The sequence below is a fragment of the Protopterus annectens genome, chromosome 2.part2, assembly GCF_019279795.1.
Source record: "Protopterus annectens isolate FY-2018-M chromosome 2.part2, PAN1.0, whole genome shotgun sequence".
Taxonomy (NCBI): Eukaryota; Metazoa; Chordata; order Ceratodontiformes; family Protopteridae; genus Protopterus; species Protopterus annectens.
Window position 1 is genome coordinate 266,876,295 of NC_056730.1, and position 27,721 is coordinate 266,904,015.

Here is a 27,721-nt window from a genome sequence, read left to right on the forward strand (position 1 = left end):
CTTTATTAGTTATATGTGGAATTACAAATCCATCCATAGAGACATGTAATGGACTGTACATGCACAGTCCTGCCCACAGGGATGCAGGCATGTGTACATCTGTAAGTACTATTAAGTGTGATGGTTAGCAGTGTGCTTGTCATGCATATTAAGTGGTTCAGAGACAATAATGAGGTGAGCCATAATTAGCATTCTCATTGTGCTCAGCCTTTCAAATATACATTTGATGCAGCTCTGTTGCAAGCATTTATATATTTAGTTTCATAAGTATTTACTAGGCTAATGACCAGAAGGGCCTTTTTAAGTCTAGCCATGCATCCTAGATCTTTGACAAGTTCTGATACCCTTGATAAGTGTAGGCAGGGCCCTTGCAGATGAACCCTTTATTAGCTGCCTGTGTCCATTAGGTACATAGTTGTTAAACCAGGGATGTATTTACTGTTTCCCATCCATTTGTCTAAGTTTTACTTGAATTAGGTTAGGGAAGATCTCTGCTTCATATGGATCAGGAGCCTGTTGCAAAGAAGGGGTATTATCTACGATACATACCAGTCTGTCCAGCAGGTACAATTTATATTAAAGACAGTATTTAAGTCTTTAGAATTGGTAATTCTGGTTCTGTTTATTTTGTGTGTGTGTGTGTGTGTGTGTGTGTGTGTGTATATATATATATATATATATATATATATATATATATATATATATATATATATATATATATATATATATATATATATACACACATATATATATATATACATATATATATATATATATATATATATATATATATATATATATATATATATAGTCCATTAGGGTGGGATCTGACAATGCCTTTGTGAGAGTAAAGAACAGGTTAAAATGGATTCTGTGGATTTTTCTGAAAATATAAAATAAATGTTCTGCATTCCAGTGTGTAGAGTGCAGTCAGTTTAAACTCAGTTACCTAACTTGGCCAGACTATATAGCTTGGCATTCATTGTTAATAAGAATCAGAAGTAAAATATTTTATCTCTTATAAACTATGCAACCTTTTGTAAAATTATTATCTACAAGCAGGTCAAGATGAACTCTTGTATGCAGCTGTGTCTCCTCAACATGATATGCAAGATAGGAAAAGGATGAAATGAGTTATTCTTCAGGAACAGAATGTTTAAAATATGGAACGCAAACTGTCAGCAAACCAGCTTCAAAAGAAAGACTTATTATTCTGTCAAATTCTCTAAACTGCTGATGCAGGCATAAAAGACACTATAAAGATTAAGACTTTTTCTTTTGTATCAGAGACCTTGATTATTCTATTCTTGCAGATGTGATCCTGTAAGTTGAAGTATGTTTTTGATGTATATACCTTTCATTGTTAAGCTAGATGTAAACCTCGTGAGCAGTAAATGAATGTCATAACAGCAGAACTGTCTCAGTGTTTTCAATGAGTAAAGTTACAGACTACCTGAATAGTGTTGTTTAACAGTGGCGAGTCAGCCAGGAGGTGACCTGAAAAAGTACTTCTCACAGTGCGACATTCCAGTGCAGATCTTCTCTTCCTAAATTTCGTCCATTGACAGGAGGATGAAACACTGCAGTACAGTACAGTACAGGGCAGTACGGTAATTTTTCTTAAGACAGTTGGTGACCCACGAGGTATGAAAATTATGCTGTCAAAATTTTCATCTCACCAGCATCTAGTAAAAGACAGCAGAAAATTTTCCCACAACTGATCTTCGTGTCAAGACTGGCCACCTTGTCCTAAACATTTGTGGTAAATATTTTCTTCTGTATTTCTTTTAACAATAAATGTAATTCATAAAAATGCCAGGAATTGCACTCAGTCTTTTACTTTTGATGTGTTTGAACCATATATAAATGTGTGAAATTATTTAAATACATGGTATGATCAGCATGTTAGCATCTGTAAGTCTTTACTAGGAAAGCTGATAATCCAGCATTATGTAAGTGGATCTCTACCTTTGATTGGTATGTACGTAAGGCAAAAGTATCACAGAATGTACAAAAATGTGCTATCTGCAAAGATTTAAATGTTGCTTTTTGCATGCCTTGTTATAAATGTATTGTACAAAACCTGAAACACAACCAAAATAAAGTAATGCTTGAAGCACAGACAATGGTTCCTGTTTCTATATATCCTGTTGCAAAAGATTTGTTAGACAGTGATGAAGATGTCAAATTTTGTACTTTACAGTCTGGTTTGCATGAGTTTAAAGATTGGATTGCTAAAGTTAGCAACCAGCAGGATCTTGACCTCATGGGTAATTTTTAGACTTACTGTGATAAATGAAATGTGTCTGGTAAACTGCATGCTGACACCGCTGAATGTACGAAAAAATGTTCTCAGTTTTTGAAATTCTCACAGACTAAAATTAAGACTTTTACACAAACTGTTATTGAACAGGGCAGTAAAGCTATTGGTATGATAAAAGGGTTAATGAGTAAAATTGTGCGTTTGCAAGAAAAATATTACAAGCAGTTGGCTGACACACAGAGTGACGTAACTGTTGCTAGGGAGGAAATAAACACATTACGAGCTCAGTTGGAGACACAGAAATCTGAGGCTGCTACAGCAACAGACTTAGCTAATCAAGACCTTTTAAAATTACAAGCCCTGTTAGAAAAATATCAATCTAAAGCATTAAAAACTGCTGTTGCAAGTCCTATCATAATCTCAGCAGGCTTTCCTGCTGAAGTTTATCATCAGTCTAGAATGCTAGACACTCTCCCTAAGTGGGATAAACAAAAAGGTATTTTTAATAACATGATTACATTTGAAGCTTGGGTTCTTTAAACTTTAGGCACTGTATAAAATGATACACTTGAATGTTGATTTTGAAATTTTATTCCACAACGTTTTATGGCTTATATTCAGAAAAAAGCAGTACCCAATACAAACTAAACACCTAAGAATGACAGCAGTATTGTTAGCATACACTAGGAGGCAATCTCTCACACCAACTCTTTTAGATCAGTTTCATATGACAGTTTGCGACTCTTTAAAAGAGCAAGCAGAACATTATCAACTGGCATATATGCTAGTCAATGGCAGTGATAAAAAAAGATATAACAGATGTCAATTTTCAAAAAGCTGTTATGCGCTCCTTTTTGGACCATTTAAAAGGTGTCTCAGGGGATATTAAGCGTATTTATAAAGAATCTTCAAACACACTCATAGAGTTAGTAAATAAATTGCTGCAAGTAGGTATTATGTGTAAAGATAATGCTATTTATAAGCAAAAGATTTACACTCCCTGTTCTGCACCCATTGTTAGCAAAGTAAGGGGAAGAGGGCATAGAAGATGGATTAATCAGGGACAGCAAGTCACACAGCAGATAGCAGGACAACCACATCAAGGGCAAATTATACAAGGGTAACAACGGACAGCTTCAGCTCCCCCAGCCACTCAGTTAAATTCTCAAGTTACTCAATCTATAGAGGGTCCTCAAAAGAGACAGCCTATTTGTTATTCCTGTAAATAGGTAGGTCATACAAAAAATGATTGTAAATATTATCGCAGATGGCTCTAGGAACAAGAGGCAAAGGGTAAGTTTCTTATCGTGAAAAATTTTGATAAGTCACGTATACCACTATATCAACAGGTAATGCAGCCAGAAGTACAAACACAGCAGTAGACTTCATAGCAATATTCCCAGTACAGCAAAGAGATGGTGTGACACCTAGTGCCAATGTACAAGGTAATATTGTTAGCACACAGGATACAACTGTCCTTCCTGACTTTGTTCCTGATGGTCCAATAAATCCTGATTATCAGCATCAAATAGCCTTTCATTTTGCCTTTATATTTCAAAATGAACAGTATGTCATGACGCGGTTACGGCAGGGATTTCAAAACAGTCCGGTTATATTTCACCAAATGGATGAATACTACAAGGTCTAGAATCTGATGATTCTGTTTTGCATTAAACTGATGATATACTAATACAGTCTGAAACAAAAGAACAGCATTTAGCTAAAGTAACACAGGTCTTCAAACACTGCAGGAGGCAGGGTTTAAGGTTAAAAGTGAAAAGGTACAATTCATATCACCTGAAGTAAAATTTCTAGGTACTATTTTGTGTCCCTCTGGGAGTACTCCTTGTTTGGAGAGGGTGCAGGGAATCTTGCAAATAGATAAACCAGTTACTATTCTGGATTTTCACAAATTTCTGGGTAGTATGAATTATAATCACGAATTTATAGAGGATTATGCCAACATGGCAACTCCTCTGTATGGCATGCTTTCTAGCCAGAAAGAATGACCCTTTCTGGAGTGGGGACCAAAGGAAAATATGGCTTTTTGTTATTTAAAGGCAGAATTGGCCAAGGCTACAGAACTAGTAGCTCCAAGTCTAACATGTCCCTTTCTGTTACAGGCAGCAGCTGGAACCAACACACTCTCTGTTGTACTTTTACAGGAGTGGCCTCAGGGTTCTGATTCTTGAATGAAAAAGACTTTATGCCCCATTACATTTTTCAGTAAAAAGATGACACATGTTGAGAGTAGATACCACCCATGCATTCAGCAACTTTTGGAAATTTATTGGGGTTTAAAACAAACTGAATACCTAACAGCTTTCTCTGAATACATTATAGTACAGACACCGCATTATGCCACACAGGCTTTGGTAAATGAGACTCTGCTAAATAAACTAATTGATGACATTGGCATTATTTAGTGTCAAGCAAGTTACCAAAAAAGGCAGGAGATAAGTATTACTTATCTACCTTCATGGGATATGAAGGAAAACTACACAAATGCATTAGGCACATTTCAAATCCAGAAAAGTCCATTCTGTCTCCTGATTTCAAGGAAGGCAGGCCATCCATCTTTGAGGATGGTGCTCGATTTTGGGACAATGGACAATATTGGACTGGATTTGCAGTAGTACCAGAAAACCCTTCTATGGGACAGCCGACTCTGATTCAGTTACCGGGACATATGTCTACTCAGCGATCTGAACTGGAAGCAGTTCTTTATGTGTTACAGCATTTTCCACCTATAAATATTTTTTCAGACAGTGTATACGTAGTTAATTCTCTGTGGCTCCATGGGCCAGGAGAGGGTTTGTTGATAACATGGGTAAACCACTCAAGCATGCTTCTGTTTTACAGACTATTTTAATTTGCTTCGTAGCCAGTCCCTTGTGGGTTGCTACAGTATCTTAAAGGTAAAAGCTGGCAAGGACCTTTTGAAGTAATTTCTCAGTTAGGACCTCTAGTGTACAAAGTTAAAGGAAAGAAAAAGAGCAAAATAATTCTTGTTCATAGAGATCAGTTGAAAGTCATTAAGTGACTTCATTTTTTTGTTTTTTTTTGTAGACTCACAGCAAATGCCAAGTCTGAAACAGTTGAAAAAGCATCTATCAAAACAACTTTTGAGACTGACACCTCTTATGTGGAAAGGTTACATTATTGTACATAATGAAGATTCTGTTTGTTATTGTACTGACTACTCATTGGAGCCCTTGGGGTTGGATATCAAACAAGAGAAATGCAAGTTTGGAAAATAAACAATGACAATAATACTCAGTTTGGAAAATAAACAATGACAATAATACTCTAAAGCTAGGTTGGCGTGAATGTTCAAAGATATTTTTTTTTTTGTGGGCAAAGACAGCAGAACAACTTCACTTGTCCATCTAATGCTAATTGTACCTTTGGGCATATAATAGTTCCCAGCAATGTTACCTTTTGGTCCACGGATATAGGTCATTATTACATTCAACCAAATAGTCCTAAGGTAACCATTGAACTTGATTCCAAAGTTTCTATTACATGTTGTCAATTTTCTATAATTTATTTGGGAAAAGGAGAAAATTCAAAGAAATATCCACCATCAACACAACAGCTAGTCTTCACTTATGTGAAGAAATGTGGTAATCATACCATACAGGGAATTAGTATTCCTCCCAATAATACAAAAGTACAAATACATTTTACTACTGGAGTTTCTGTAATATGTACTGATACCACAGGCATTACAGGCAGCATACATTGGGTATATGTTCTATCAATGTTAACAGGTAAACCTACCTCTGTTCATACAGACCATTTGGTTAAAATCCCTTCTACCTGTAAAAAGGTAGGCAGACAGTATCAGAAGGTTGTAGTACATTTTAACATCACATTCTCAGACACAGGCAGGTGCCAATATAAAAGGGCTTAATATGATACTCTGCTAGGAGGCCTAGGCAGAGACATTGGAGCTATTAATGCAGCAGACGTTGAAATTCTAACTAATCATTTAAAAGTAGTGGGGGAAGATATCTCTCAGATTGTACATTTACAAGCATCTTGAACTCTAGAAATATGGAAGACACACCTGCACAATATAAATTATCATAAGCAATATTTAGACAATTATGATGCTATGCAGCTATATCAGTTGAAATTTGATGGTAACATGACAATTTTTGTAAACTGGACAAAGTGCACTATGCAGTCTTTGTATGTGGAAATTCAGAAAAATAGAGTACAAACTGAACTTATGTTACAAAATGGAAATGTTTGGCGATAATTGTTTAACAAATGGATACCTGATACTGATTGAATTAGGTTATTTACTGAAGTAACATACTGTACTCCACAATATTGTACAGGAAAGTTTATGCATTATACTGTTACTGATACAACTATGTGTCAATTTACTGTGTTATCTATGATATTTCTTGTACAAAAAGGGTACGAGTATTGGTTGTCACAATTTGAATATAATTATATAGATATGAGAGGAAACACACATAAAACTGAGTATTGTACACAGACTCAAAATGTACTAATTTGTGGACAGCATTCACCTGTCTATGAGCCATGCTTACTGCAGCATTCTATTAATTTGTGTAAATGGACTATTATGCCTTCTTCTTTTCAAATGCTTATAGAAGTGGCTCCTCAGTATATTTGTCTGGTTACAGATCAAGATGTTGGTCATAATTTAAAATTTCCTTTTCTAGGATGTTTATCACATGCTGATTTCCTTAAATGGAATAATAAGAGCTATGTGTTTACTGAGCCGATAGAAGTAAATATTTCCAAAAACTGGAATAATGACTTAATTAAGCTTCCCAATATATCTGTATCTTTGAATAATTTAAAAAACCTAATGAACAATACTAAAATTCTCAGAGAGTATTTGAAAAAAAGAAATAAAAGTATTCTGTATTATGAGGCAGTAAGCATCATTGCAAAAGATAAACTACTTAGTTTGGCTAAAAAGACCAAAAAAGACACTGCTCACAACTGGTGAGATATCTTTACTGGTTGGTCAAAATCAGGAAAAAAATCTGTTGAATTGGTTGATACATCCTGTATTAGTAGTGTTAGGCATTATAGTCATATTAACTATCTGGAATTCCTACCTAAGTTGTCATTTGCGAAAAACGTATAGAGTTCAACAAATCATGATGGTTAACCCAAATAAACTGGAGAATGTTACAATGTGTACAGTTGAAAAAACATTTGAAAATGAACAGTCATTTTCTGCCTTTCACATAAAAGTGGGGATTGTGAGAGTAAAGTACAAGCTAAAATGGATTTCTGTGGATTTTTCCTGAAAATGTAAAATAAATGTTCTGTATTTCAGTGTGTAGAGTGCACTCAGTTTAAACTCAGTTACCTAACTTGGCAAAACTATATAGCTTGGCGTTCATTGTTAATAAGAATCAGAAGTAAAATAGTTTATCTCTTATAAACTATGCAGCTTTGTATAAAATTATTATCTACAAGCAGATCAAGATTAACTCTTGTATGCAGCTGTGTCTCGGAAAAATAAACTGTCAGCAAACCAGCTTCAAAAGAAAGACTTATTATTCTGGCAAATTCTCAACATTGCTGATGCAGGCAGAAAAGATACTATAAAGTTTGAGACTTTTTCATTTGTATCAGAGACTTTGATTATTCTATTCTATTCTTGCAGACCTGATCCTGTAAGCTGAAGTACGTTTTTGATGTATATACCTTTCATTGTTAAGCTAGATGTAAACCTTATGTGCAGTAAATGAATGTTATAACAGCAGAACTGTCTCAGTGTTTTCATTGAGTAAAGGTACAGATTACCTGAATAGTGTAGTTTAACAGTCTTGTATGCCAGGCATAGATCTTCCCTCGAAATCCTGTAGGAGACAGAATACAGGCATTGGGCCTTGAGGCAGTCTGCAAAGGACATGCTGCTTACATCCTATATTCTTTCAGTGAGGAACGTATGTGGACATTCCAGTTGTTGGATATGACTGGTTAGGTACATAGTAAAGGGGGCCTTGTACTCAATGATAGGTCTGATGAATGCTGAATACAGTGGAATAATTTCCTTGAACCTAGATGATATGCATTTTTTAATAAGTTGCCAACACAGAATTATTTCCTCACTGATATAGACATGTGATAGTCAAAGGCTGGATTACTGTATGTATATATATATATATATATATATATATATATATATATATATATATATATATATATATATATATATATATATATATATATATATATGTTGACTACTGGGTCAACTCTTACAGGTGTGTTGTCAATATGATAGTTACCACGGCTCGATGACTTCACAAAGGATACTATTATGCATTTCTTGGAATTTACTTTTAGTCTATGACTCTGACCCTAGTTATTTGCTTGTGTCAGCCTTTCCTGGAAGATACCTGTGTCAGTGGGGGATTCTATGACTGCTTCTAATTTGCATTCATCTACATATTTAGTCAGACATAGACCACTGACATTGCCCTTGACTTCAGAAAACAAAATGCCAAAAATAAGTGGTTCTGGGACTGATCCCTAAGGACACCTCTTGTGACAGGCCACTTTGCAGAGATAGACTTCCCAGTTCTAACTTCCTGGGTCCTGCCTGTGAGCCAGCTGGCTATCCACTGGGTAGCATAAAGGTTTAAACCTAACCTCCTGAGTTTGTCATCAATACCTGAGTGTGGTATTGTGTCAAATGCCTTGGCCAGGTCAAGGTATTCAGTGTGAACCATTTTGTCCTCATCCATTGCTTTGCTGACCTTTATAAAGAAGTCCACCAGGTACACTAGGTATGACCTGCCCTTGATGAAACCAAATTGGATTGGGTTCAGTGTCTGGAAGTTTTCAGTGTCATTACTGATCATTTGCATGATAGTTCTTTCCATGGCTTTACATATGAGACAAGTGAGACCTATGGGTCTACAGTGTCCAGTGTCTGTAGATGGCCCACCTTTGTGTAGAGGGATGACTTTTGCTGTTCTCCATTGTTGAGGATCAAAGCCTGTTTTGAGGCTACAGTTAAATAGCAATTCCAAAGGGCCTCATATGTCACATTTCATGCTATTTAGAAGGCATCCTGGGATATTACCTGGGCCCACTGATACAGTGTTCCTGGTCTCAGAGAGAGCATTAAGGACCTGTTCCCTAGTGATAGAAAGGAGTTATATTTGACGGTGTTTCCTGAGGGAAGGTCGAGGGGGGGGGTGGGTAATGTTGGAGCTAAATTAGTCAGCCAGTGGGTTTGCTGTATGTTTTGGCTCAGTATATGCTGCTCCATAAGCAATGAGCTCTCCAAACAATTGTGTATTGCCTTTGAGGTTGCAGACATAGCTAAAGAATGCTTGTCGTTGTTCTTGGCCTAGGAGGCCAAATTTATGTAAAATTTGACATTGGTAGACTTATGTGTCCTCTGAGCTGTTTGTTTAGTTTGATAGGAGTGTTTTTATCCTGCTGCATGCTGCACCTTCTAATTTTTGCATTGATTTTATTCCTTCTGTGATACAGTCTATTTATGTTGTGATTCCACCTGGGTAGCTTGCTTTTGGAGTAAGGTCTGTACTTCCTTCTCGTGGCTACAGCTGCCTCTGTGCAGCTATTAACATGCTTTTACAGGGTTTTTATGAACAGTTCTGCTTAGGCAGCAGTGTTCTCATGGTTAATGGAGGCATCACATTTTGACAGGTTATCACATAGTAGTAGAAAGTTAGCCTTAGAGTACTTCATGAATGTTCTATGGTTAGCTGGGGTTCCAGGTTTTATTTTTACTTCAAAGGAAATTATCTTGTGGTCTAACCTTATCAGAAAAGACATTAGATTAGGGGTCATGATCTCATAATAGTAAGGACCACATCCAGCATGTCTGCACCTCTGGTTAGTGTATTGACAATCTTGTTCTGGGAGTTTGTGTTTACAAAACCCAGGGACCTCTCAGCCTGTACATTAGTATCATATATGATCCCATGTTAATAGTGGCGTAATTAAATTTGCCCATGAATATGATATTGAGCTGGATGTGAGTGTTTCCAATAAATTTAAAAATCATGTTATGCATTTCCTGAGGTATGGAGAGACATATGGCTTGCAAGGAAGTGGTATAAGATTTTGCCTATGGTGATTTGAACATGGAGAATCTCAATTGCATTGTCCTGTTTGACCAGCCATGATGTATATTTATTTTTGATGTAAATCAAGATACCTCCACCTTTAGTTCCTGTCTGTGTAGTAGCTGGTCTTAATGAGTTAAAGGCATTATAGCGTTATACTGGCCATGTGCTTTTCACGGCCCTAAGCCATGTGTCAGTGACTGCACAGATGTCTGCATTTTTTAGGGATTGTAGAGTTTGTAGGGAATGGAATTTTTTGTTTAGACTCCTACCACTGAACAATAGTATCTTTAGGTTTTCTTGGTTTTGAGTTGCTGTGTCAAAAGTATTTTCAGTCGGGCATTGCCTAAAAAGTGCTTTCAGTTTGGCATTGCCTAAAAAAGTGCCTTCAGTTGGGCATTGCCTAAAAAAGTGCTTTCAGTTTGGCATTGCCTAAAGAAATTGCTATGGGGATGATAATGTTTAGGCTATAATCATAAACCGAGAGGAGAGAGTTGCAGACAATCCTTGGCAAAGCAGTAAGGTCATTTGATCATCTCCTTCCATGCTGAAATATATTATACTCCCTTAGAAATAACACCAGAAACTAAGCCAATTATTAATGTCAGTCATTTTTTGTTAATAATGTAGTATCATCCTTGAAGAAGGTAAAATGCTGCTCAATGCTAGGCTCTTACCAGCCTGGGACACATATTCCAAGAGATTCACAATGTCTCTCTTCATATAGTTTAGGGAGATCCATCTCAGGTCATTTACGTCCACATGGACTATGGCTGAGTCATGTGGTACTTGTGGTCCAATGACCTGAGTATGTGCATAATGTGATGGATAATGGCTCATGATAAGCAACTGACTGTGACTTTTTCCTTACTCAACTTGAAGAGAAGGACATCAGTATCTCTCACAATGGAGTCTCCAATGAACAGAATGTCAGATTCTGTGGTGGCTTGCCTTATGGGCTTAGAAGTATAGAGTCCATATGATGTGGGTGTTGTTTTGACAGAATGCATTCAGGATTGCTGAGGGTATTTCTTGTGTGTATTTCATATAGGAGGTCTTTGGGGTGTAGAAAGTTTACATTTAAGTGTTTTAGCACTGTGGGTGGTACAGTGGTGGAGTGGTTAACATTGTCGCCTAACAGCATGAGGTTCTCTGCTTTGATTCTCAGTTGGGCTGCCTTCTGGGCAGAATCTGCATGTCCTCCTGGTGTTTGTGTGGGTTTTCTCTGAGTACTCTGATTTCCTCCCACATTCCAAATATGTGTTTGGGGCATTTCTCCCTGAGCCTCTGCCAAAATAGGCTCTGTCCTAGTCAGACTTTCCTAATCAATAAATTAATTAACATATGTAGGTCTATGTGTCTGCTTTGAACTGTGTGTGATTGGTGCAGCGTGTGTGTACTACTGACAACCTGACTGACATTAGGAGTGGTTTTATGTGAGAGCTTTCCCTCCAGTGATATTGTGTAAATACATCACTCACAAACTATCTCAGTTTGGTTGAGAACTAACTGGTTGTCAGTAAACATTTGACAATTTCTACACTGTCCCAGGATGCCCATATCCAACAACCTAGTAACAGAGATAGAGGGAAAATACATATTGTTGCAACAGACCCTTTTATATTATAAGACAGATGGAGTGGGAATATAAAGAATTGTCAGGAATATCAAGTTTGCAACTCTAAGGGCAGTGCTTGTCATTGCAAATTAGCTTCCCTGTGTGCATCTAGGTATTGGTGAAATTGCAAGGGTGCGTTTGTAGGAAAAATGTCAACCCAAGGTGTCTGCATCTATACAGGGTACTGCCAAACACTTGAGGAAAAACTAATAAGTAGACCCTGATGATTTATTGGCAAAGTATTTAGGAAGATATTCTAAAGTTACTTTAGACAGCAGTAAATACAGCAGTACTTACTAAAAAAGAAAGAATTAGCTTTGTCAAGAATGATAAAAAGAGAAGATTCACCTTTATGGCTACTACCTGGCTACTACTACTACTGCTGGTCTCACCATAACTTCACACTGCTGTGATACAATGCTCCTTTGCTTCTTCTCTTAGTAGAAGTAAAAAGCAAGCCAGAGGCTCTTTGGTGATCAATAGGCTTGCCCCAGATGATGTGAGGGTCTGTAAGCTTGTTGTAGCCTTTTCCTGGTAGATGCCTTGAATAGCAACCAGACCAATCAGGAAGATCAAACACAGACACTCCAGTCAGAAACAGTCAGGAATCAGTGCATTCTACTCTCCTCCTTCTCTCACTAGGTGCAACATAGAAGCACAAATTTCAAGCTGGCACCTATAAAGCAGTTATTAGGCTTACCAGTGATCAGGGGTCTCCTGGAAATAATGTCCCTATGTTTCTTCTCTCAGTAGGAGCAAAACAGAAACACTAATCCCAAGATAACTACTGAGAGGCAAAATTTGGGCTCTCCAGAAACTGGTGGTCTTGAAGTAGATATTGTAGATAGATTTTAAAAGTAAGATGAACAAAATAGATAACTATCCTAAGAATTGCAGTTTGCATTAAGCAGTTAGATAGGAAATAGGAGTTAACTTAAGTTTTAGCTATCTAAGTGGAGAGCCACTAATTTTAAAAGAGCAAGATAGATTGGAAGGGGTGGGAGCTTTGTATTTCTGGTCTATGGAATATAGTTAAATAGCTGAAGGAGAGTGAGTTCATAAAATGATAATGTTATACTCACAGCAGCCAATGAAGAAAGAGAGGGAAGGAAGTATGTGGGCAAATTAACATAAGGGGCAGGCAAACAGAATGACAGTTGAGTTTAAAAACACAACACCAGAGTCACGTGGGGGGAGGGGGGACTTCATTTCTGTGTAGCTCAAAAGAGACAGACTATGGCCTTTTTCCTAGTTTAAATATGCAATTAAAAGCAGAGTACATCAGATTACAAGTAAAACATAGTGTAAAGAAAAAACATCACAATATACAAAACAGAAGAAGGCATCATCAAATGATCTCAAAGACATTTTTGGTACAAATGTCGTTTTTGCGAATTTTAACAACACCACCACCCCCACACAAAAGTAACAAACTTTTTTTTTTGCCTAAATAAAAGCTTATTCTTGTAGCATTTGCTTATTCTATTTTGTTTTGTATAACATTGTTTCAGATACAGAATAACTGTTTAACTGTTTTACTACATGAAAATATAGGAAATAGTTTGTTTTTAAAATCTCTCAGGACATTTTTTTTTTTTTTATTTTTTTTTGCAGGACACAACTGCCCAAAGAGGGACTGTCCCTCGCAAAGTGGGACAGGTGGTAACCCTAGAAGGCAATGAAGCAATATAAAATACAAGAAAGCAAAAGCAAATTAACTTTTCCCTCAGCAAGCTGTGGCAGAGTCTGTGTGAGCTTTACTAATAAAGCTTTGAAATGTTTTATTTTACCCCATTAAACAGAAGGTTTAGTTCCTAGCTCCACCCTGAATTGCTTAACATTCTGCAAAATATTGCTGTCTAAGGATATTTTTGGAATTTGATATCTAATTTGGAAACACAATAGTGGTAATTTAGCTAGAAAAGTCAATGTATATATCATCTCAAAAAAGTACAATGCTAAGGAGTGCTCAGACTATCAAACAATTGAAGTGTTTGAAGTGTTTTACATGCTAGCACTGTAATTCTTAAGATACTGGAAGCCAGAACCCACCAATATAAGAAATAAGAACTGGAAGAAATACAAGCTTGATTTAGAAGGTACAGTGGCAATACATATCAAACTGGAAGAAATCAGATGGATAATAGGCAGGTAGGGGGTGCTAAGCATTTTTGTATCCTGAGAAATTGGTATGCAAAACAAGAAGCAACAATTACTGCCAAATATGGATTGTGCATTAAAGCCAATTAACTATTCAAAATGTGCATGCTGATAGGACAAGCCAGTCAGTTTCACTGTAAGTTTGTAAATCCAGTGTTCCCCTACTAGAATAATTTCCTTTTTTGGCCAAATTTCATTTTTTGGCAATATTAGCTGTTAAACTCCAGAATCTACTCCAACCCTATCGCACCACATAAGATCCAGCAACAAAAATCACTTGCAGATCACTAAAGCAAATAACTCTGCGGGTGAAGCACTATTCTCTTGTACCATAGCCAAATTATGGAACTCCCTCCCACCCACAATTACCTCCATACCATCATTCACCCACTTCAAAACTTTACTAAATGTGCACCTAAAAACATGCTGGTGATGCCCTTGCAACTCCCACTCTAATATCATCCACCCTATCCAACCACTACCTTTCTTTCCACCCCACTAACTACCTTGATTATAGCAAGCTCAGATGCTCATAAGCCTAGTACTTATTATACAGCAGGAACTTCTTATTGTAACATCTGTTAATGTCTGTTCTGTACTTCACAGATAAAGATTCTAGTTGTCTACTGATGTACTATGTTCTTCATCTGTAAATATGTTGTAAGTAATTGCTATATTAAATTGTTAATCGCTATGTAATCCAATGTAGCTACTGTATGTTTATTTTAACTGTGGAGCTTTTCTCCCCGGGCCTCCGCTGAAAATGGACCTACGTCCAGTTGGACACTCCCGGTTAACAAATGTAAATAAATAAATAAATAACATTTAAATTGTAAGCCAAAAAAAGAAAAATAATTCTAAGCAGGACAACTGCTCTAAGTATATATATATATATATATATATATATATATATATATATATATATATATATATATATGAATGATTTCACTACTTGAAGTTTTCATATAAGAACCTTAATGGCATACCTCTTACCTCCTGAAATACAGGTCCCTCATTATTTACTTCCTTCCATCTTGAACATTATGCCAGAAAACTGCAACTTTCATCGAGACAAGTCATTCTCAGTAAATCTAGCTAAACAGACAGAGACAGCAATGTACTGTATAACTAATGAGCATGCCCAGTATATTAATTGTGTGCCACAGGCTACCAGAAACAGACAGAAGAGCACTATAATCCGTTTACATGATGACATTATTTATAAAATGTAAGCCTTTGTTTTACTTAAATAATGTCATTGAATAATATAAATACAAAATAATCAATGCAAAAAGGATAAATGATTCACTCATAAAGACAAACTAAAATAAAAAAACACATAAGAATGAATCAAAACAAAAGTGGCAGTCAAACACCAAGCTTCAAGTAGAGTTAAAATCTGGAAACATTATTGGTTACTCTTCCTAAAACTGAACAATGTTTGGTTTGGTTTTAATGTCTGAAGAAACAGTATTTTTGACTACTGTGAAAGCACTTACATTTTATAAATTTCTAGATTTTAACTCCACTTGATGCTTGTTTTTTTGACTGCCACTTTGTTTTGGTTTACTCTTATTTGTTCTTGGTTTCATTGGATAATATCAGGAAGTCATTCCTGTGTATCCGTAATGCAATATTTACCTTTGCCTTTGTATATCAAAGACATAATATACTGTATAACCGTTGAGCATGCCCAGTATATTAACTGGATGCCTCAGACTACCAGAAACTGGCACATGAGCACTATAGTCATTTTATACAATGACATTATTTATAAAAGTAAGACTTTCTTCCTTTAATGTTGTCATTGTATAATAGCAATAAGTTACTCGTGTCTGGGCAATGCGAGATTTTCTCTTGATTTCCTTTGTTTAATTATGCTGCTTTCACCCTCATGATCTAGCCATGCCAGGTGTAGGTAAATATTGTGTTATTCATATCTAGTGGTAGATTATTACTAAAATAACCTGCTGCTTCATAATCATAGAAGGAATGTGACAAGGCTGAATATTGTCCCTGTATTTATTTAATTCCTGCATTGAATATCGCCTGTGAAATGTTGTGTTAGATGAATTAGATGCTGGATTCAAAACTGCTGGAAAAATATTAGCAACCTCAGCTCTTCAGATGATACCAGTTTGATTAGAAAGTGAAGAAGAGATGAAGAGCCTGTTTATGAAGTAGAAACAAAAATAAACCTCAAAAACTGAATTGCTGTTCAGCATTAAAAAAATAAATCATGTCATCTAGTCCAAACAGATGTAGAAGAGTAGAAACAGAGATAAATTTTTGAATGTGAAAAAGATCCCACCATCTGGTATTTGTATCCACAAAAAAGACGATGGTTTCTTTTTAAGGAATGCTGTTGCAAATCAAGATAGGATTTTATGGAGCTAAAATGTTTTTTTACAGTAATATCATATGGCTGCAATAGTTAGACTATAAATTAGATTGCACATGTAAAAACTGAATGCATTTGAATTGTGGTGTTTGGATAAAACTTTTTTGAGAATTTGCTGGATTACAAGAAAGTCAGATCTGTCAATCATAAGCACATAAACCCAGGCTATTCACTGAATGACATGCTACAAAACATAAGGGTGGCAATCATAGTCACTGTGCTTATGTACTGCAACAATTCATGCAGGCTGTGTCTAAATGCAGCTTCCAAAGATCCATAGAGGTAAGCCGTGCTTAGGTGCCACCAGTTAAGTCAGCCTAAAAAAAATTATGCAGATGAGAAATGCTTTAAATTTCTGCTACAAACTTATTTAAATGATGTCTTTTTCCTGCTTGTTGGCAGTTCGTAGCCTCTTTTTTAAGCACATCTGTGCCATATGTTTGTATGTTATAAAAAGGCAAACTTGCACCATTTTTATCTATTTTGCAATCAGTGAATATGCTAGCTTTAGAATCTACTCCAACCCTATCGCACCACCAGACCACTAAGATCCAGCAACAAAAATCACTTGCAGATCACTAAAACCAATAACTCTGCTGGTGAAGCACTATTCTCTTGCACCATAGCCAAATTATGGAACTCCCTCCCACCTACAATTACCTCCATACCATCATGCACCCACTTCAAAACTTTACTAAAAGTGCACCTAAGACCATGCTGGCTATGCCCTTGCAACTCCCACTCTAATATCACCCACCCCATCCAACCACTACCTTCCTTTCCACTCCACTAACTACGCTGATTATAGCAAGCGCAGATGCTCATAAGCCTAGTACTTATTATACAGCAGGAACTTCTTATTGTAACATTTGTTTATGTCTATGTACTTCACAGATAAAGATTCCAGTTGTCTACTGATGTACTATGTTCTTCATCTGTAAATATGTTGTAAGTAATTGCTATGTTAAGTTGTTAATCGCTATGTAATCCAATGTAACTACTGCATGTTTATTTTAACTGTGGAGCTTTTCTCCCCAGGCCTCCGCTGAAAATGGACCTACATCCAGTCGGACACTCCCGGTTAACAAATGTAAATAAAATAAATAAAATAAAATAAATAAAAAATAATTTAGCTGCCATCCTGGATATTTCTCACTATGAGCTGTTTGTCTCAGCTGCACCAAAGCTACAGGCACAAGTATAGGAAAAAAATAACTCACTATAACTTTGTTGACCGAGATAACCTTGATAGAGTTAGAGTGAGTAATGAGTTTGTATGGCCTATAGATGAGGACTGAAGGATATGTGGTCTTTCTATAACTGTCAACACCAGGGTATATATAGTCTACACTATACTTGCCATGGAAATCTTCCAGAGAGAAACTTGGGTCACACTGGGTATTTTCCAAGCTTCTGTATCAAGAATACTTCAACAGTTCCTCAACATACTCTTGGCCAGTGTGGATCAGCATATTTATCTGTCAGAGTCACCTCAAGATTGAGCCAGAACCATAAAGACCTCCTATGGGATGTCATATTTTTCAGCGGTGCTTGTTGTGATAGACTAGACCCATGTGGTCGTTTTGACCCCATCTGGACAACAAGGAGACCATTACCAGAAAAGGAAGTGCTACCTTTCCATCACCTGCCAGGTACTGTGTGATGCAGGGGGGTTCACAACCAACATGTCAGCCTAACATCCTGGCAGTGCCCATGATTCTTATATCTGACACATCAACTCACTCTACTGCATCTTCTTGTATTGTAGAACATCTGTCTTCCCATTACTAGCATCCACCCTTATAATACCCAGTCCGGGTGTCTATGTAAGAACATCTTATATGTTTGTTTTTTTAATTCACTTTTATATAATTTCACTGAACACTGTCTTCATTAACTTAGTCTCAGTAATATATACAGAGTTGCAAAAGCCTGCACTAAGCTCACAATTCTGAAAAGAGCTGGAAGAAATCCTCTTTTATACCCAAAATGGACACCATCAGATACAACCATATGAGTTTAAATCCATTTTATGCACTTACAGACATCCCCGAAGTGTGTGGGTGTGTCTCCACATTCCTTCACTTTTGTGTAGTGAGTAATGTTAACTGCTGCTCAGCATATTTGTATAAAGACTTACCCCGGGATTCATGAAGCTTGTGCCAGGCGCAGGCGTAGCATAGGCGGTATAACGCCAAACATGGCCGCCGAGCGATTCAGGTATGATCCAATTCCACGTGCACTACCGGCGTACGCCAGATCTGCGCAGCCCTCGGCTTAGGTATGCTAATCACCCCATGTGCAGTGCCGCACCATGCAAATGAAGGTACATAGCGATTCATGAAGTGGTGCAGGCGTAGCATAAGCCCACAGAAATGTAAACCAAAAAACACGGTTTACATTTTTCCAAACAGAACATCGGAGCTATGAAAGCAGACCAGACTCAAGTATTACAAAGTTAACATATGCCAATGGTTAAATATACAGCCAATGGCATAAGAAAAGATGCACAACACCTAAAAAACAACATTTAATGTCATGTCCACAGTAACGCAAAGTACAACCACAGGTCATGTGTGCGAAAACGGGAACACAAAGAAAATATATACAAATGTCATAAAATCGCAATGTAATACAAATCATGATTTCACCATAATACTCAATGGTATGCATGGTACACCACAACCAAGCTGCAAGAGTTGCTAAGGGTCTGTGACAGTGTTTGGCATGGTAACTAGGAATTAGTAGTCAATGCCATGCAAATGAGGTAGGTAATAATGAATCGCAAATGTCCCGCCTGACTAAGGATGTACCATACGACGCAGCGCTACAACACCGAGGAGTGGCTTAGAGGTATACACGACATCAGCAGTGAGGTGTGCCACTGTAGCTGTAAGCACATTGGAGCAATGCAAATCTGGCCTGGCTGTTGCTAAGCAAAGCCGCAGGACAGGGGTGGGGAGGTAGGCATAGCATCATTTAGCTGAGAGCACATATGGTGCCCGAAAGCGCATGTGTACGGGGAGGAAAACATGCCTGAAACCCGGTAAGCAGACGCATGAGCCATGCACCATAGCTCAAACAGGAAGGTCAGGGGAAGAAATTAAGAAAATGTCGCAGTAGGGTAATTGGAGTACAACTGAGCAATTAACACCTATTAACTCACAGCGGGCAATCGACGGCAGCTGACAAGTCTGCTCACAGAAATCTGCAAAACAGGATAGGGGAGGTGTTGGATTGCAAAGAAAAGAGAACTGTCATAGCAGAGCAAAGCAAACCTGCAGTAGACCGGCCATAGAACACATTACGCAAGATAAGCCAGGTTTAGGAAAGTACAAATGAAAGCAAGCTGCTGGATGCATGCCAGAAAATGGGAGGTGAAATGTGAAGAAATGTAAAGGGAAGGGCAGGAGGTAATCCACGGCAGCCAAATGTAATTCAACACCAAAGCCACCACAATAGTAGTTCCTGTCGTAAAACATATAAGATACCCCGTAGCTACGATCGTACATACACACCCTATGACATCATCGGTGTTCACAGCACAATAGTATAAAGCATGAAAGCACCCCACACACACCTGTGTATTCCCAAACACTGCACCATAGGTGTAAACATACAGGGAACTTTTACAATATACATGTTGGGAGCTGCCGTAGCTGTGATTCATCACCATGTGTTAGAGACTGACGGTGTTGTGGAGGATGATGCTGACAATCACCGCAGGCCCCGGAGGAGGAGAAGAGTGATCAGACCAAGGGTAATCTACCAGGGGCTACATGATCTGGAGATAGTAGAGTGTTAGAGGGTGGACAGGGACATCTTACAGCAAATAGTTGAGCTGTGCCGGCCACGCCTGAGATCCAGAAACAACAGAGGGGAACCCATCCCAGTGGACATGAAGGTATGTGTAAGCTTGCAAATACTAGCCACAGGTACCTTTCAAAGGCCAACTGGAGATATAATGGGGATCTCACAGGCATCAGCATCCAGGGTACTACACCATTTCCTGGATGCCATGTTACCACATGCCAATGAGCATATATACTTCCCCCAAACTCAGGAGGAGTTGGCCAGCAATATGCATCTCTTCCACCATGTGGCACACTACCCGGAGGTACTGGGTGTGATAAACTGCACGCACATACATATCAAGTCACCACCCGGTGAGCATGGTAGGCGTTACATAAACCGCAAGGGATACCACTCCATCAACTGCCAGGTCGTGTACAATGCCCAGGATGTGTGTGCTGGCAGCCCTGGAAGCTACTATGACTCCCACATCTGGCATGCCTCACAGCTGTATCAGGTATTTGTCAGGGGGGACATCCCACATGGCCACCTTGTGGGAGATGCTGGCTATGCACTGGAGCCATGGATGATGACTCCCATCAGAAATGCACACACACCCATGCAAGAACGCCATAATGAGGCACACGCACAAACCAGAATCATCATAGAGCGTGTGTTCGGGATGCTGAAATCACGGTTCCATTACTTGGACATATCTGGTGGAGCCTTGCAGTACTCTCCAGGCACGTGTGCCCACATCCTCATAGTATGTGCCATGCTACATAATATGATCCTGTGGAAACAGCTGCAGCAGGGACAAAATGGTGAAGGCCCTCACAGCCCACTGCAATTGCCAAGGCCATCACAGGCACAGAGGGATTCAGACCACGAACACCCTGTGCCAGCCCCAGTAGGCAGACGGAGGCATGCCCAATATGCCTATGCCTTGGCAAAGAAGGAACATATAGCACATACTCTGACAGTGTAGGCCCCTACGGACTGACACACCTCTCCACCTGCACACACAGTAAAATGGATGACACACACACACGACCACCTGTAAATTGTAATGTATAGGTGGCCTACTGTGTGAATCCTACATAGGCAGCCCTCAACCATTGTACACACAACAGCTATTGGAACAAGGAATGTCAACACCTAAACAGTACACGCACCTATCAGCATATGTTGGTACTGTGTGTATAGATTCCTAGGTACATCGGTAGGTACACGCCCGATTATCAGAGGCCATTCATCAATTGAGGCAATCAGTGTCTGCTGTCGCCACCACATTGAGTAACCAATTGTCGCTCGGTGGAGCAGAGCCAATTGTGGGATCCAAGTATGTAATCACTGTTCCCCACACACTCTGCATGGATTCCCTGGTGCATTAATGAGGGGCTCCATATAATGTAATCATGGATATAGTGGCAAAGCATGGGGTGTACCCATGACAGGTATCTGTCACCCCAGCATGCACCACCTACAGTTGTGTGAAGGTGTAGCACATTATAGTGTGTGGCTCACTGTGACATACATACCCAATGCTGGAGCACATCCATTAAACATCACTTGGACATACCATTAATAGGTCTCATCCATATGTAAACTAACTGAGTTACCCATTTGATCACAGTATGGAGTAACAGCCATAGTACAGTCCACATACAAAATGCCATAACACGTGTACAAATCCCAGATGCCCAAGTGGTAAATGCAGTGACTGTTGTGCATGTTCCCGGTCCCACGTCCTGCAAGGGATGTAACGTAATCCCGAACGCACGAATAATGCATGTTGGATGCAGGTCATCAGATCATGTCTAGCACATGTTAGCAGGAATATGCGTTACCCAGTGCTGGTAAGCATCATTTAAATATGACTATACGGATATGCGCGAAACATGGCTAAGCTTCTCTGAATATCGCGCAGATCACGGTCAATGATGTCCAGAACAGGTGAAACCAGCATTATTCACTCCTGTACTAATAGTGCCTGCTCTGAAGGGTAAAATGACCACTGCCAGGAGTAGAACACGCAATCATGTACACAATCACCTAACACTAAGCTACCCAAGATGTACCAACAGTTGGTGTGTAATGTGACAGGTTCAAACACAAACGTGCGGAGTCCAGGTAACAGTATACACCGACATGTACGCAATGAAAGGTGTATTTTGCCTGTCACTCTCTCTGTCATATATATATATATATATATATATATATATATATATATATATATATATATATATATATATACATATACATAATAGAGATAGAAAGGGTGATAGAGAGATATATGTTGATATATACGGATTCACCTATATCTGCAAATATGTAGATAGGTCAACGACATGTACACAACCATGGAGGTACAAATAAATAGGATACTGCCAACTATGGAATGTGTCACATACCGACACGCGTAATCACGAGGCTGAAAGACCGAAAGAACACAGTACCGGAACACTAGAACCATGTCTAATATTATCACGATATTAAGGGACATTTAGTTATCGCTGCCGGTGTTGCGGTCCACGTAGGTACTGTGTTCAACTGTGTTTGTGATTGCCGTAGTCTGTGTATGTGTGTGTTGAGGGTGCCATGTGCATTTCCGTGGGACTGTAATGTTTGTGTGTGTGTTTGCATCATGTGCCTGTTAGTGCTAACTTGGAGGTAGATCATTACGGTAGGTGTGGTTATAGCTGGCCGTAGGCATATGGTTACCACCTGTCCCACTTTAAGAGGGACAGCCCTTCCCTGGGCAGTTTTGTCCTGACAAAAAATATTAAAAAGGGCAAATGTCTGAGATTGTAGGACATAATTATGTCCCATATATTATGTAATAGTTGCATTAAATAGTTATGCCTGTATCTAAAAAACGTAAATGTTACATGAAACATGATAAGTAGCTAAAGTGCTACAAGAATAAGTATGTATTCAGGATAAAAGTATGTGCTATCCTGTGTACTGACCATGGGTATGTGTCGGCCTGTAAACACCGATGTGTGTCCCGCAAATGTCCCACTATGGCCATTTGAAAAGGTGGCAACCCATGCCAGAGAGGTTCAGTCACCAACACAACTGCAATGAGTTCAAATATCTGTGACAGAAATACACGGGACAGCTGTCATTTAGTAACATTCCTTTACATATCGCTGTATTTCCGGAGGTATGGAATTATCAACCTCACCTGCTTACTATATAGAAACCAATTAACAATGGCCCAATGTATAAGCCCGTAACAACCATAGTTTCAGTCTACTAACTGATAGGTCTTCAATTAGGGGAGGAGCCCACACACATGTATGGAATATGTAGAAATGCAGTCCCCACACACCTGTATATGCTATGTGCACCCACCTACATCTCCCACACACGAAACAATAGCAATACAGACTGTAATAACATCACAAGCATCCACTCACTCAATTACATCTGCAGAAGCGTTAACATACCTTGTGAGAGACACATTTGTAAAGGCACCATGTGAAATTGTAGCTGTTGTATAATGGAACAGACGGCGATGTTACAGGTTTTGTTTGAAATAGTCCCTTATCTGACGGTTAAGATGACAGGTACCCTCACATGTAGAACCACATACTCTAGCCGTCACACACAATCCACGGGAGACATGAATCCAAAATATCCGTGTCTCTACAGATAGCAGTTGCAATTCCACACAACAAAACACATACAGGCCGTCTCCCCAAAGGTAGGGCAAAAGGGCAACGCCCAAGTGGAGAATTCAATTATACCCCACTGTTGCCACGTAATTGGCGAATGGAGTAGCTGCACAGCTGATGTGCATGTAATAATTTACTCAGAAACACCAAATGGTGTCAGGAAACCACATGTTACAGGTATCGACGTATATAAGGATGACTTGCCAGACATTCAAACCGTATGCTCATACCATAGAACCGTTTAAACAGTAAAGGTGTAAGAGAGATATTTACGAAAGTTCAGAACGCTAACAAGGTATGTAGAACACTTAGTATGTTAGTGTATGTATAGCCTGTTTTGAATTAATTAAAAGTGTCCGCAATGCATAAAGTGGGAAAAGGTATTATGTAGTGATGTCTTGCTGAGCATAGTAACGCTTGTAGAAATTGTGTGTCCTGCTGTGGGCCACAAAGTAAACATCAGAGACACCACAACAGATGCTATATGAGGGCTTTAAACAGAACAATTCCACACCACCCGCCGTCAGTGGTAGGGTATGTCCAACAATTATGTGCCATAGCAGGGGATAGTATATGTTGATATACTGTTACAGTAGGCATGTGAATGGGCATATAACGACAATAACATGCCTAAGGTGGTCCTGCTGTGCAAGTATGCTTTGCATTATGGGATAATATGTAAAATATGTGTAATGTACAGTATCGTAGGTAGATATGTCAGATATTCTATACAGCATAACAGTTATATCATGCAAACAAAAAGGTATCGTCTATTGGCATGTACAATACACAATAACAGGATACATATGGCTTGTAGTCACGGGACACTGTAACAGCATGATAGCTAATCGAAATGGAAGAGCTACTCAATTAACCATGCACAAAGGACATGTAATAGCTTCACAGGTTCATAGTGAGATACTATGCTGTCTGGCAAGTCTATGTGTAAGCCCAACTACAGTGTTTACACCGGCGGCACCTCTCTAGGGTAGTGTCCTGTCTGTGAACAGCAGAGTCATGTGTTACCTGCACCTCTGCACAGTACAGCCACTGCAGTGATCCCTGGATTACATGTGTGTCTCCCATCCACCAAGTGAGGTATCTCATAAACAGTGCTACTGAGTGCCCCTGCGTGATGTACATAGGAATCATGTTCCAAAGCATGGTGAGTATCTGGTTTGGGAATGTAACCGTCAAGCACATCCCACTCATCGTTGCGTTTGTGCACATATCCATGAGCATGTTGCTCTCAGTGGCTTTTGCTTATGTTGCTTATGTGGAGTATATCCATGAATATTGTTGTGGACATGGGCCCTGTATGTTCAGCAGAGGTCACCCCTGAGTATGCAGTATGCACATGTGTAAAGTCATGGTGTCCGTAGTTCTGCCGCATACGTCAACCTTCGGAGCTCAATAATCCTCATGGTGTGTTAATGTTGTGGTATGTAAAGCCATTGCTGTTCTGTAAGGTACACCCTAAACAGGGTGTTGTACCCTTGAATGTGTGTATACGTCAGGAGTTTAGAGGTACAATGGGTGCCTTTGTTCCAGCTACAAACCCAGTACAGATAAGGGTGGCCACATAGAAGGATACCCACGCCACATTTGCAATATGGTTATCAAAGAAGTGGGTGCTACATACGTGTGTACTAAGATCCCATATAATGTCACATGTATGTAGGGGACTACCACCTATGTGATAGTCAGTGGGTGATTGGTGTAATCCAAAGGGGATGTTCATGCACCTTGTGTCATGCAGCTTGAGGCCATGTTATCGAAATCAGGTATCCGTCACAGTGACACCCTTATGGAGGGAGTCTGTATCAGCTGGTGGATCAATCATGGTGCCTTGTATGCAGTTGTCTGGAAACCTAGTCAGGGAAAGTCCCTCTGTGCTAGCCTGTACCTCAGGGAAGCATATACTGAACATGAGGGGCCCTATGACTGAGGACTATGGTACACCAAATGTAACTGAAATACAGTAGGTACTATGGTATGCTACCCTCATTGTGTGGGTCCTGTCCGTGAGCCACTTTGCATAACATCCTGAGATGTAGGGGCCGATGTGCAGGTGGATGTGTATGTTGTCAATACCAGAATGAAGAACGGTGCTGAAAGCCAATGAGAGGACAATGTAGGCTGTGTGGACCCCCTTACCGTCATCAACTACCCTGGTAACTGTATCAAAGGAGTCCACCAGGTGTAGGAGCCATGGTCTGGCCCTAACAAGTCCAACCTGGATGGCATCAAAGGTCTGGAGCCCACCAATGTCTCTGTGAATGACTTCCATGATGATGTGCCCCATAGCCTTGCAGAACAGTCCAGTCAGGTGTATAGGGCAATAGTCCCTCTGGTTCATTGTAGCGCCACCTGTGTGGAGTGTGATAACTGTTGCTGTGTGCCATTCAGGGGCCACAATGTCTGATACAAGGCTATTAGTGAATCTGCTGGTCAAGTGGGGAGATATGTCATTCTGAGGTTTGTGTAAATCACAGCCTGGGATGTAGGACGGTCACATGGAGTCTGTGTTCCAGGCCTTAGAGAGTGCAGGTTGGAACTGTGTAGTGTGACCGCAGGGACCCCGCAATGTTCCTGCATGGATTATGGCCCTGTAGGGAGTGAGAGGGTGTAAAGTTAGCATTGAACCCATCCGCCAGGATGTTGCCAACATCACTCGGTTCTGTAATGTTCCTGTGTAACCGTCGTATGTCAGAGCAGATGTGGGTATTGCCATTGACTACTGACATACCTCCATAATGCTTTGTGGTACACCCTGGAATGTGTTGCAGTAATGTTTAGGTAGCTAGGTTTGGAGGATGTGACAGGGGATCCCGGAGCCCTACTGAGGCTGACCAGTGAGCTTCCACACCCATGGGATTATACTCCACTTTGCAACAGCCTCCACCTTTTGTTGTACATTATGTCCATGGAACTGGACCCCCAGAGTGGCATCCATTATCTGGTGGGTACCATCATGGCTCTGTTTGGAATAGCATGATCCATGCAGTTGTGTAAGTGCTAATGAAGTGCACTGGGGTATGTTTCAGTGTTTGTATGTGCATTGTCCATCTGCACGGGTGTCATGATGTTTACTACTGCTGTCATAAGACTAAGAAGTCTGTAGTAGGCATTGTAGTAATCTTGTACTGTGTATGCCGTGAAGGGTGTGGTGCCGGGATGTGGATAACAAGGGTGATTAGCATATGTTTGGAAACTACCAACGAGGGGATAACCCCAGGTGTGGAACACCAGTGACATGTTGGTAATGTCCATGTCTAGGATATTGTTGGTCTTGGTGGTGGTGTGTATGGGTTGATCCAGCCGAGTGGAGGTTATAAATCCCGTACATCATTGGCCTAATGTGTCGGTACATGAGTAGCTATCCCAGTTAAGTGTGGGGTAGTGTCAGTCGCACATCAGTAGTACCTGTCTGAACCCTACTGTCCAGTACACCAAGAAATGAGGGCCGGTAACCGTGGGGTATGTTGTTGAATCCATAACCTGTTACAATGTGTATAGCAGTTCTGGCCACAGTTAATTGCACGTGGATCACCTCTGATGTATTGTGCTAAGTAACGAGCCAGGAGGTGTGTACAACATAGTGAAATATGGACACACCTCAGTCGTGGGTGTTCCGGTCCAGGTTACATGACTGAAAGGTGTGGTCTGCGTATAACCTGTCAGTGCAGGTGTGCTCTG